At 43.2% G+C, this 12,961-nt stretch overlaps 1 protein-coding gene across 5 annotated transcripts in view; it reads right to left on the bottom strand.

The window, feature by feature from the left end:
* The window catches only part of LOC124604147 (uncharacterized protein YJR142W), a 271,445-nt gene that overhangs the window by 112,837 nt on the left and 145,647 nt on the right, over positions 1 to 12,961 (bottom strand). The gene's annotated exons all lie outside the window — the stretch shown is intronic.

A 12,961-nucleotide genomic window follows, 5' to 3' on the forward strand; every position in this document is an offset into this window, starting at 1 on the left:
CTCTTTTACTGGAGAAAATTTCTTCTCAAACAACCTACTTTTTACATCTTCCTTGCATAATCAGAGCTTTGTAATCTTATTTCCTAGTTATGGCAGTTTCTTCACTTCTTTGATTATAATGTCATTTTTGGTTTGACGTTAACCAATTTGATGTTAGTTATACTAATCAACATCATCACTGCTTATTCTTAACCCATACACTATGGAAAGAATGCCATTCAATAGGTCTCCTACGTCTATAGGATTTGTTGTCTGTGAACCTTAGCATCGGTACTGGTTCATTATGAGCTTCAATTCTTCTTCCAAAATTTCCTGTGCCTTCCATCATAGCTTCTTTGCTGTAAAAGTTAAACAACAATGGTAGTAAGCTCCAGACCTTCTTAAGATGAAATTATCTTTTTCAATCTTTCATTTTTTATGGTTCACACTTGGTTTAGTTTATTTCTCTGTCTATGTACTATAGGTTCACTCATCTCAGCACAGTAGCAAACACATCATCTCACCCAACACTCTCAAAAGCTTTCTATAAAATTGCTAGGAGGATATAAGGATTTCTTTTGTCTTTCCATTACTAAATGCATAGTCTACATTGTTTCCCTGATATCTTTTCCTTTTTAAAACACAACTTATCCAGTGCCCCATCAACTTTTCTTTCTTTTCTTATGTATACAGGGTGTTACGAAAAGGTACGGCCAAACTTTCAGGAAACATTCCTCACACACAAATAAAGAAAAGATATTATGAGGACATGTGTCCGGAAACACTTAATTTCCATGTTAGAGCTCATTTTAGTTTCGTCAGTATGTCATGTACTTCCTCGATTCACCCCCAGTTGGCCCAACTGAAGGAAGGTAATGTTGACTTCGGTGCTTGTGTTGACATGCAATTCATTGCTCTACAGTACTAGCATCAAGCACATCAGTACGTAGCATCAACAGGTTAGTATTCATCACGAACGTGGTTTTGCAGTCAGTGCAATGTTTACAAATGCGGAGTTGGCAGATGCCCATTTGATGTATGGATTAGCACGGGGCAATAGCCGTGGCGCGGTACGTTTGTATCGAGACAGATTTCCAGAACGAGGGTGTCCCGACAGGAAGACGTTCGAAGCAATTGATCGGCGTCTTAGGGAGCACGGAACATTCCAGCCTATGACTCGCAACTGAGGAAGACCTAGAACGCCGAGGACACCTGCAATGGACAAGGCAATTCTTCGTGCAGTTGACGATAACCCTAATGTCAGCGTTAGAGAAGTTGCTGCTGTACAAGGTAACGTTGACCACGTCACTGTATGGAGAGTGCTACGGGAGAACCAGTTGTTTCCGTACCATGTACAGCGTGTGCAGGCACTATCAGCAGCTGATTGGCCTCCACGGGTACACTTCTGCGAATGGTTCATCCAACAATGTGTCAATCCTCATTTCAGTGCAAATGTTCTCTTTACGGATGAGACTTCATTCCAACGTGATCAAATTGTAAATTTTCACAATCAACATGTGTGGGCTGACGAGAATCCGCACGCAATTGTGCAATCACGTCATCAATACAGATTTTCTGTGAATGTTTGGGCAGGCATTGTTGGTGATGTCTTGATTGGGCCCCATGTTCGTCCACCTATGCTCAATGGAGCACGTTATCACGATTTCATACGGGATACTCTACCTGTGCTGCTAGAACATGTGCCTTTACAAGTATGGCACAACATGCGGTTCATGCACGATGGTGCTCCTGCACATTTCAGTCGAAGTGTTCGTACGCTTCTCAACAACAGATTCAGTGACCAATGCATTGATAGAGGCGGACCAATTCCATGGCCTCCACGCTCTCCTGGCCTCAACCCTCTTGACTTTCATTTATGGGGGCATTTGAAAGCTCTTGTCTACGCAACCCCGGTACCAAATGTAGAGACTCTTCGTGCTCATATTGTGGACGGCTGTGCTACAATACGCCATTCTCCAGGGCTGCATCAGCGCATCAGGGATTCCATGCGACGGAGGGTAGATGCATGTATCCTCGCTAACGGAGGACATTTTGAACATTTCCTGTAACAAAGTGTTTGAAGTCACGCTGGTACATTCTGTTGCTGTGTGTTTCCATTCCATGATTAATGTGATGTGAAGAGAAGCAATAAAATGAGCTCTAACATGGAAAGTAAGCGTTTCCGGACACATGTCCACATAACATATTTTCTTTCTTTGTGTGTGAGGAATGTTTCCTGAAAGTTTGGCTGTACCTTTTTGCAACACCCTCTATAGCTCTGGTCAGCACTCTAGAAGTGTTAGCACCAAGTGAGGTTGCCTAGTGGTTAGCACACTAGACTCACTTTGAGAGGATGGCAGTTCAAACCCCCATCTGACCATCCAGATTAATTTTCCCGTGATTTCCTTAAATTGCTTAAGACAAATGTTGGATGGTTCCTTTGATGATGATGAAGATGATAATTTATGGTGGAGAGTGCCAAGCAGCGAGGTCATCAGCACCCTTGCATTAATGTTATACTTAAGAAGGTTTTCATAATCTGTGGAAGGAGATCAATAAACTGGAAAACTATGTTTGATCCCACCACAGGAAACATAAAGCAACACCAGGAAGGTGAGGTTCAGAAAAGCCCATAATAAAACCCCAGCAAGACACAGAGGGATAACTAAATGAAATCATGGAGAAAATACCTGTAAAGATGCTGTTAAGAAAGAGACAGATAAGCATGGCTGGATGACGACTTAGAAATAATACGTGACCCAGCCACTCTGTGACACATTAAGATTGCACACCAAGTATTTTGGTAAGAATTCCGGACACGCACAAAATTTTAAGACATGAACAACTCTCATCTCGTTATCAGTTAAAATAGAGGGAAGATCCCGTGGGAGACCCAGTTCAACCCTCGGGTCGTCATATAAAACGCACTCACTTAAAATATGCCATACTGACAGCTGTGTACTGCATCACTGACATACTGGGGGCTCCTCCCAACATAAGCGGAAGCCGTGTGTCAATGGTCAATGTCCTACTCTAAGCCGAGTAAGGGCTACTTCTTCACACCGTTGCGAGCAGAAGGAGGTGATCCATGGTCGCACTGAAGTCTTGATGGAACGTAGTTTATTGTTCCTCATTTCCTGGTCACAAATGAAGTGACAGCCCCCAGAGGGACTGAACAGCTGGCAGGAGGAGGAAGGGAGCAAGCCTACTTAGCAGCAGCATCGAGTTTGTTTCCCTGGATGCCTATGTGCCCTGGAACCCAGCAAAAAATGATTTCCTTGTTTTTCTGTGAAAGAGAAAGAGAGCGTCCTGCACTTGTTGCACCATCCCATCTGCTGGGTACATCTGTCGAACAGCGAGAAGGGCACTTTGAGAATCAGAGCAGATGATAAATTTTTTGTCAAGGTGCTGTCTCATCTGCTCCATTGCCCTCAGGATAGCAAACAATTCCACATAATAAACTGAAAACTGCTCTGGGAGTCCTAGCCTGAGGATAGTGTTGGGGAACACGACAGAACAACCGAAAACATCTCCCTGCTTAGAGCCATCCGTGTAGACGGTAATAAAATCTGGGAGGCTACGTAAAATTTCATTAAATTTAATTTTAAAAACATGGTCTGGGGTACAATGCTTCTTGTAAGCAGTCAGTTCTAAAAGCAATCTAGGCCTTGGTAGTAGCCAGGGGTATGCCCTACTCCACCACTGGCTTTGGACTTTAATACCCCCCCCCCCCCCCCCCTGCCCCCTGCACCACTAATAATTCAAGGCTCTCCATTGCACGGAACCCAAATGGCTGTGTTGCTTGTGGTCAATGATCGAACTGCCGTTCCAGTGGTGGCTGAACAACATAACTGGATGCTGGCGATGTAGGAATGGACAATGCTTATATGCTTGGCGTACCATGAGAAGAAGACGTCAAATAGACAGCGGAGGCTCACCAGCCTCCACACACAAACTAACAACCGGGCTCGTGCGATAGGCCCCTTTTGACAGCCTAATACCCTCGTGGTGAACCGCATCCACCATTTTAAGGTATGAAGGCCTTGCTGGCCCATAAATCTGGCATCAGTATTCAAGCTGGGGTCACACAAAGGCCTTATAAAGCTGGAGTAGACATGCTCTGTCAGCTCCCCAAGACCTATGACTAACACATTTAAGGATGTTCAAGGCCTTGAGCATGTCAGTTTCAGTTCTTTAAGGTGTGGCAACCATGTTAACTTCTCATAAAAAAATAAGACCCAGATACTTCACCTTTTCCTTAAAAGTGAGATCAGTGTCCCCGAGTTTTAAAACAGGCAAATTAAACAGAGAGTGGGAACGATTAAAAGTAACACAAACTGTTTTCTCTAATGAGAATTTAAAACCTGTGGTGCGAGACCATTCCTCCAACCGTCTGATTGTCAGTTGCAATTGCTGAGTTGCTGTGGTGAGGCAGGAGGATGCACAGAAGATGGAGAAGTCATCCACAAATAAGGAACATATTACTGGGCATCGCACTGTGGTTGTAATACTATTGATTGCGATGGCGAAAGCCGTGACACTTAAAACACTCCCTTGAGGGACTCCATTCTCCTGCTTAAAACGGTCAGACAAGACATTCCCAACCCTGTATCTAAAATATCTGTCCGAGAGAAAGGATCGTATGAAGGTCGGAAGACATATATGGAATCCCCACTGATGGAGCTGCGACAAAATATTATGCCTCCAGGTAGTATCGTAGGCCTTTTCCAAATCAAAGAAAACACTGATAAGGTGTTGCTTATGAAGGAAAGCTTGTCAAATTGCAGCTTAGAGCAGGGTCTGGTTATCGAGAGTGGAGCGATACCTCCTGAACCCACACTGGGAAGGACTGAGTAGGGACCTGGTTTCCAGAACCCACATTAGGCACCAAGTGACAATACGCTCCAGTGTCTTTCCTACGCAGCTTGTCAGGCTAATACTACGGTAACTACCAGGGTCTGTCTGATCTTTTCCTGGTTTTAAAATTGGGATTAAAACAGATTCCTTACACGAGTTGGGAAAGTTGCCAGTTATCCAAATTTTATTGAAGAGCTGAAGGAGAACTTCCTTCGACCATTGGTCCAACTGCTGTAACGTGCTATAGGTTATCTGGTCGTTTCCAGGGGTTGTATCACAAGCAACTGACAATGCGGAATCCAGCTCCCACAGAGAGAAAGGCTGGTTGTATTCTTCCATGTTGGTGGAATGGAAATCGAGATGAGCCTTCTTCTGTGCCTCCTGAAATTGACGGAAGGTGGGATCCTGGCTGGAGTCGGCCGTAATGAATTTACATGATTCAGCCATTGTCTGAGCTATATCCATTGTTGATGTTACAAGAGACCCTTGTATTCGTACAGCTGCTATTGGCGGTCCAGAGTTGTGCCTTGAGATCCTCCTAATGGCTACCCATACTTTGCATGCAGGTGTGGACCTATTGATGGAGTTCAGGAACTCTTGCCAAGACCTCTGGTTACCCCTCCCCCCCCCCCCCCCCCCCTCGAATTATTCTCCTCGCCTTTGCATGTGCCATTCGAAAGTTTGCAAGATTCTCATCTGTAGGGCATTGATTGAATCTGTGCATTGCTGCCCTCCTGTTCCTGATTGCAAAGCGACACTCATCATTCGACCAAGGGACAGGTCACCTCCTAGGCACTTCCACAGACTTTGGGACGGATGCATCAGCAGCATGGTGAATCACGGCTGTAATGTGATCCACCCAGTCCTGCATGCCATCACATTGCTCGAAAACAGCTAACTGCCTGTAAAGCATCCAGTTAGCCTTCTTGAATAACCATCTCAGTGGCTCTCTTTCAGGATCTGCTCCATCAGGCAGATGGATCCAGATTGGGAAATGGTCACTACCATGAACTTCATAGTCCACTGCCCACTGAGCAGTGTCCCCAAGTGCAGGTGAGCAGAAGGAGAGGTCTATAGCTGTAGACGAACCTGTAGTGGTGCTAAAGTGTGTGGCTTGACCCATGTTCAGCAGTATAAGATCTGTTGTGTGTAGCATATCCTCAAGTACCCGACCCTCGGGGCATGTGGTGTTAGAGCCCCATAGTACACTGTGTGCATTGAAGTCCCCAAAAGGAGAAAGGGTTGGGGTAGTTCATCAAGAAGATGAGTGAGGACCCCACTATCAAGAGGCTCATGGGGTGGTAAGTACACAGAGCACACTGTGATGTCAACATGGGCCACTATCCAAACAGCAACCATTTGTAGTGTTGTTGTTAAGGGAATAGGTGAGGACTGAAAAGTGTCCTTTATGAACACTGCAACCCCACCTTTTGCCCTCTCACCAGTAAGGTCGTAATTTCTATAAAGGTGATAACCTCCAGTACAGGTGTGTCAGTCTCTTTAAAATGAGTCTCTTGAAGGCAGAGGCAAAAGATTCTGTCCTGTACAATGAGTCTCAGTTCCACCAGATGAGTCTTGTACCCATTTATATTCCATTGAAGTCTGGGAGCCATTTCATCAATATGGTCTTGATTTATCCCTGTATTTGTGCCAAGGTGGTGAGGCGTTTGTAGAATGAGGCAGGGTTTTGGGGCTGACTGGGTCTGGTGATGAGCCATCAAAGTCCATGATGTCCTCATCATCAGTCAGACGAGCCAGAATGATATCTGATGGTGCCCAGGTCAGCTTTCGACCTATATGTTGGGATCCTTTCCCTGCTCCCTTCCCCAGCAAGGATGAGGGGGGAAAAGGGGCGGTGACAGCCACTTATCTTCGAAGAAACTTGGAGTTGAGGGACATTCTGCTTTTGGGGTGCCTTCGGGCTGTGCTCTGTGGAAGCATTATTGGTCTCTTCCATTGTAGCTGTTTGAATAGCTATGTCTTTCACTTTACTTTGGCACATACAGGTGCAAGTACAGGTGCTAGAGGTGGATAATGGAACACTGGACGTCGTCTGAGTCGAAGCATCAATCTTAGTAACAGGTTTCTGCACCAACGAAGCATAAGAAGCGGCAAAGACAGGGGGGTTTCATCGCCTGATAGTCCTTTTTGGCTTCTGCATACAGGATCTGCAGTCACTTTGATTTCCTGAATTTTGGGTTCCTCTGCAAAAACAGGGCAGGCTTGACTTCAGACTGGGTGGCTTCCAGAGCAGTTAATACAGACTGCTGGAGATGGACAGTCAGCCCCAGCTTCATGGGCTGCCCTTTCACACTCCCCACAAGTCACTTTGCCTTTGCAACTCAGCACTGTATGGCCAAAATGCTGGCATTTGAAGCGTCGCATAGGGTTAGGTACATAGGGCCAAACCCTAAGTCAGAGGAAACCGGCCATGATGTGTTCAGGTAGCGTTGGGGAATTGAAGGTCACGATAAAAGTGGCAGTCTTCTCAGGCTCTCCATTGTTCTTGCGTGTCTTTTGTTCCACCTCTCTAATCCCCTGTGGTGCCTATTCTTGTTTGAGTCCAGCAACTTCTATATCCATAATATCACCACAGGTTACCACACCTTTGCTGGAGTTATGCAACTCAACAATGATGTCGTACTCACCCAATTTCTGTGACTTCTTAAGGAGTTTCACCTGCTTTGCCCAGTTAGTCTTAACAAGCAAAGGATCATTGCGCAACCGCTTAATAGACTTTAGGGTACCAGCCAGCCCTTCTAAGCCTTTATGGATATAGAAGGGGGACACTTTTCCAAACATCACCTCCTTCTTCTTAATCACTAGAAAGACATTATGATTCACGACTCCTTGAGCCCCGTTACTGACAACAAGTTGATTATCAGGAGGATTAGCCTCCCTCATTCTTTTTGATGAATGGGTGTGAGAACTCCCAGGCGGTACACCCTTCCCACTGGGAGAAGAAGAAGAAGAAGATTTCGAGGGTTCCATCTCGGTCCCACGAGCAGCTAGGTAAATAAGGGTCCACTCAGACAGAACCCCGCATGCCTGAGTAAGCTTTATACAACTGAGGTGCGGCAGGTTCCCCAGAGGTTGCCCGCTAACGACTGTTCCACCTCAACAGCCATGCATCTCATCAGCGCGCAGCACACCTTGAGATTGAGGTTTTTTTTTTTTTTTTTTTTTTTTTTCCCATAGAGGTTTATTCCATCCTCGCATCCCGTACAGTCAAGCCATGATCCCCATTCCCTGTGACACACAACGTTCCACCGCCGCGTCGCATGGTGGTCGCTGAAGCATGCCCAGTGCCTATGGTTACAGGAGACTGGCAGCGCTTATCAGTCCCCAGCTCAGGAACCCTGGTGTCACCAAGCCCGAACCCAGCAAATGAATGCCAAGCCCCTGGGGGCGGTTCCTTTGAAAGGAAATGGCTGATTTCCTTCCCCAATCTGAGCATGTGCTCCATCTCTAATGGCCTCGTTGTCAACGGGACGTTAAAAACTTATCTTCCCTTCCTTCCTTCTACAAATGTAAATATCAGACAGATCATACAAAATTTTTTGCATTTATTTTCTTGTGCCTTCTTTGGCAAGGTGAAGATAACATGTTTATAGAACTCTGACAGTAAGCTAAATGTTTCACAGATTTTTGACACCACCTCAAATATTTTTACCATTGCCATAGCTGCCTCAGATTTCAGCAGCTCTGAAGTTATATGACTGAGACCTTCTGACTTGTTTAAGCCAATATGATTCAGTGTTCTATCAAACTCTGAGTGATATACTAAATCATCTATTTTTTCCATATCAATTTCTGTCTCCTCTTATTTCGCACTTCAGAACAATTCTGCATCATGCTGGTTTACAATGTATGCACAAAACAGAGATTGCAGCTTGTAGGATAATATATTTCCTTTATTACTTTTCAGAAGCATGTTTATAATCATCTTGTTCCCAAGATTATAAACATAATCTGATGAGTAATTATCTTAGAATGAATGACAACAGACTGACCAAAAGAATTTTGTGTTTTGATATCTCAATTAAGGACAACTGGCCACTTCAAACTTTGACATCTTCAGGATTTTGGGATTGCAGGCGATATGGTACCGGGTAGAAATGTACACTGTCAAGATCATCGGTTTTCAGGCAAACTGAAAACTGGAGCTACCAGAACCTGGGCAGAAGAACATGATGAACACTTCAGTGAAAAGATGAAGAGATTTTAGGAAGAGAAGAAAGCAAACTTGTTAGCTAAATAAGCTAAATTTTGCACCTCAGTTGGGGACAACAATGTAAAAACCACCATCTTGTTCTCAATGTCTTTAAAGATCTGTTCCATCAAATCTGATTTAGCTCCTTTGCACAACTTGTTAATTTCATTCCTAAACACCCTAAATTGCTATCTCATTCTTGGTATTCCCATATTTTCTTCTTTCATCCACAAACTGGGGTATTTACAGATCCATTCATGATTTTTGTGCCTCTGTTTCCACAACACATATGGTGTCCTGACCTGTCTTAATTATTTCCCAACTTAATCTTTGCAGTTTTATTGCAACCACCTCATCTCATACTGTTCTGTCCCTCACTTCACAGTATTCACTCTTTTTATAAACCTGAATTTCAGCTGACTTCATTCTTTGCTTAGGATTCTGAAAGATGGTGCTTCCTGCGACAAGATGAAGCCTATCAAAGAACTGTTGAAATCTCACCCATGACTCGTTTCTTTACACCAGCCCATATTCTCTACTAATTTTGCTTTCAATTATATTCCCTATTATAGCACTACAGTGACGTAGGACCAACAAATTTTCATTGTCCTCCACATAATTTATCACTTATTTTGTTTTTCATATGATATTCTTATTTCTTAATTATCAGCTTATTTTGTGGACACTTACAGCTCTACAATAGTGACTGGTATTAGCTCTAGTCTGATCACCGCATTGCTCAAAATAATTTATCCTGTTACCTATCTTCTTATTCATACTGATGCCATGTTATATTACACATTCAAGTGTTGATGTTATCATGAATATTTTTAATCATCCAATCACCTGACTATAAATTTTTGTCATTTTACATACTAAGTCAGCCATCCTCCTCATACCTCTTCTCAGGTTTTTCAGGAAAAAATGAGTTGGACACAGTTTTTGTGTCTTTAATCCAGTGGTTTCAATTGACTATGATGCTTCTGCATTTAAGAGTCATTTCTCATCCTTAGGACTCGATGATGACATGAAAATCCTTTCCTCTTCTTCCTCAAACTCTCTTCTGGCAAGGCCATTGGCAGAATAAAGGTGAGTCCTTACACCGTTGGCCACTGCCAGTTAGTCATTGGCCTCCACTGATGAAGTACTAGGAGACTAGCATGCAACATATTTAACTTTTCTGTTTGTGGTCTCTGTTTAATTCTCAAATTCTTTGAATGTTTCTGTGTGCTTGCAAAGTTTAATCTTTAAATTCATTGAATGTTTTTGTATTTGAGAGGTATAGTATTGCATTTTAGGAACAGTAACGTGTATATTTGTGCCGTCTGTAGTGCAATAGTCATTTGTTTGTTTTGGAGACCAGTAAGCATAGACTACAGCTCAGTATGCTGCCAGACTAAGGAGTCACATACCGTATTTAGCTTTCCCAGTTTGGTTTCATACTTTAATTCTGAAATTAGTAGTATTAGTAGCAGTAGTAGTAGTAGTAGGTTGGATAGGGTGTGTGCATGCTGTGCTTTAATGCAGGAGGAGCTGGCCGCAGTTCATGAACACTTGAAGATGCTTATGGCCACAGTCAGTCACCAGGCTGCTGCATCAGGGTGTAATGGTGGCGGAAAACTGTCACATCCCATGGGACACCTCAGGTGTCACATGTTTTGACTACAGGTTCTGCTGTTGAGGCACCTTGCATTGTATCCGATGCCCTATGTGGCTATCAAGGGTACAGGGTGCAGCATGACACCCTCAGTTCTTATGGATGGCTGGCAAAATTGGTGAAGACTGCTAGCCTCATACACAGGGTGCAAGTAGAGCTCACAATTTGCAGCACTGTACTCACAGCTGATCGGAGTCCTTTGGTCTGGAGCTGAGTGGAAGGTTTCAGCCAGAGGTTCCATCAATTCTGTGACAGTCATGGCTGCAGGTTTCTGGACCTGCATTATGGGGTGCAGAGTTGCAGGACTCCACTTGATATGTCACAGGCACATTACACGAAGGAAGCAGTGGAGTACTTGCAGGGTGTGCACAGCCCCCCCCCCCCCCCCCCCCTTTTCCCCAGGTGATAGTTTGTGGTCATCTGGTGAATGCTTTCCAGTCAGTATGCAGAGTGTGAAATGAGATCGCATACAAAGTAGAGACACTCCAACTGTCAAAATTTTAACAGTAAGATATCAAAGTTTTTGAAAGAAATTCCTGAGCTACTGCCCTTCAAGAAAATTGTCATGCTCAAATTATTCGTGAACCGAGAGCTGACTGAAATCCAAATAGAAAGCTCTGAAATATTTAGTAAGGCATGCAACATATATGGAAAAGACGGAATAGACACCAAAGGAAGGGGTGTTGCAAAACTAAGAGCTGTCTGAAACCCAAAGTAGAAAGCTCTGAAATATTTATCAAGGCATGGAATGTATACTGAAAAGACAGATTAGATACCACAGGAGGGGAAGTGTTCATTGCTATTGACAAAAATATTGTGTCTATTGAGGTCAAAATTGAGTCAGACTGTGAAGTTATATGTATATGAGTAGCAGACCTTGGTGAACTTGGTTAATTAGCATACATTTTTACTGGCCACCTGATTCTGCCATAACAGCTGCAGAATCATTTAAAGCAAGTCTATACTCAGTAGTGTGGGAACACCTAGATCATACTGTATTATTTGATGGCAAGTTTTATCTACTGAGTATAGTCTGGGATGTCTATGAATTCACTGCAGGTGGTATGGACAGACAGACTTGCGAAGCAGTTTTGAACATGTTTTCTAAAAAGTGCCTTGAACAACTAGTTAAACATTCCATCAGCAGAGTCAGTACACAGACAGGGATTAGTGATCATGATGTTGTCATAATGCAATGATCACTAAAGCAAATAAATCTGTCAAGAAGGCTAGGAGAGTATTTATGCTACAAAAAGCAGACAAGCAGTTTTTAGCATCCCTGTTGGACAATGAATGGATATCACTTAGCTCCAATATGATGGATTTAGACGAATTATGGGCAAGTTTAAACTGACTGTAAATTACACTCTGGAGACATATGTTCCAAGTGAGTGGATTGAAGATGGAAAGGACCCTCCATGGTTTAATAATCAAATTAAAAATATGCTAAGGAAACAGATTGTTTTGCTTTCAGTTAAAAAAAGAAAGCACCAATGTTGGGATGCAACAGTTCGTATAAATTCGTGTATCTGTAAGACGATCAATGTGTGAAGCAAACAACTTCCACCACCATACCTTAGCGAAATATCTTGCCATGAACTTGAGAAAATTCTGGTTATATGTAAAACCACTACGTGGGTTGAAGACTTCTATCCAGTCATTCATCAACCAATCTGTTTTGGCAATAGAAGACACCAAAAGGAAAGCTGAAATTTTAAATTTCATGTTTAAGAAATCATTCATGCAGGGGATTGTACAAACGTACTGTCTTCTGAGTGTCTTACAGACTCCCACATGAAGGAAACAGAAAAAGGCATCCGTTGCATAGAGAAGCAACTGAAAGAACTGAAAACAAATAAGTTGCTGGATCAAGCAGGAATCCCAATTCAGTTTTACAGAGAGTACCCTGTGGCATTGGTCCTTTACTCAGCTTGCACTTATCACAAATCTCTCAGCCCGTGAAAAGTTCCAAGTGACTAGGAAAAACTGCAGGTGACTGATGTACATAAAAAAGGTAAAAAAAAAAAAAAACGGATCCACATGATTGTAGACCAATATCCTTAACACTTGTGTGCTACAGAATTCTTGAATACATTCTGAGTTTGAATGTAATACATTTCCTTAAGACAGAAAAGCTTTTGTCCACAAATAAGCATGGATTTAGAAATAATTTCCCATGTGAAGCTCAGCTTGCCCTTTTCTCAGATGAAAACCTAAAAATCATGGATGGAGGGCAGCAAGCAGATTTCATATTC

The sequence above is a fragment of the Schistocerca americana genome, chromosome 1 (assembly GCF_021461395.2).
Source record: "Schistocerca americana isolate TAMUIC-IGC-003095 chromosome 1, iqSchAmer2.1, whole genome shotgun sequence".
Classification (NCBI taxonomy): Eukaryota; Metazoa; Arthropoda; class Insecta; order Orthoptera; family Acrididae; genus Schistocerca; species Schistocerca americana.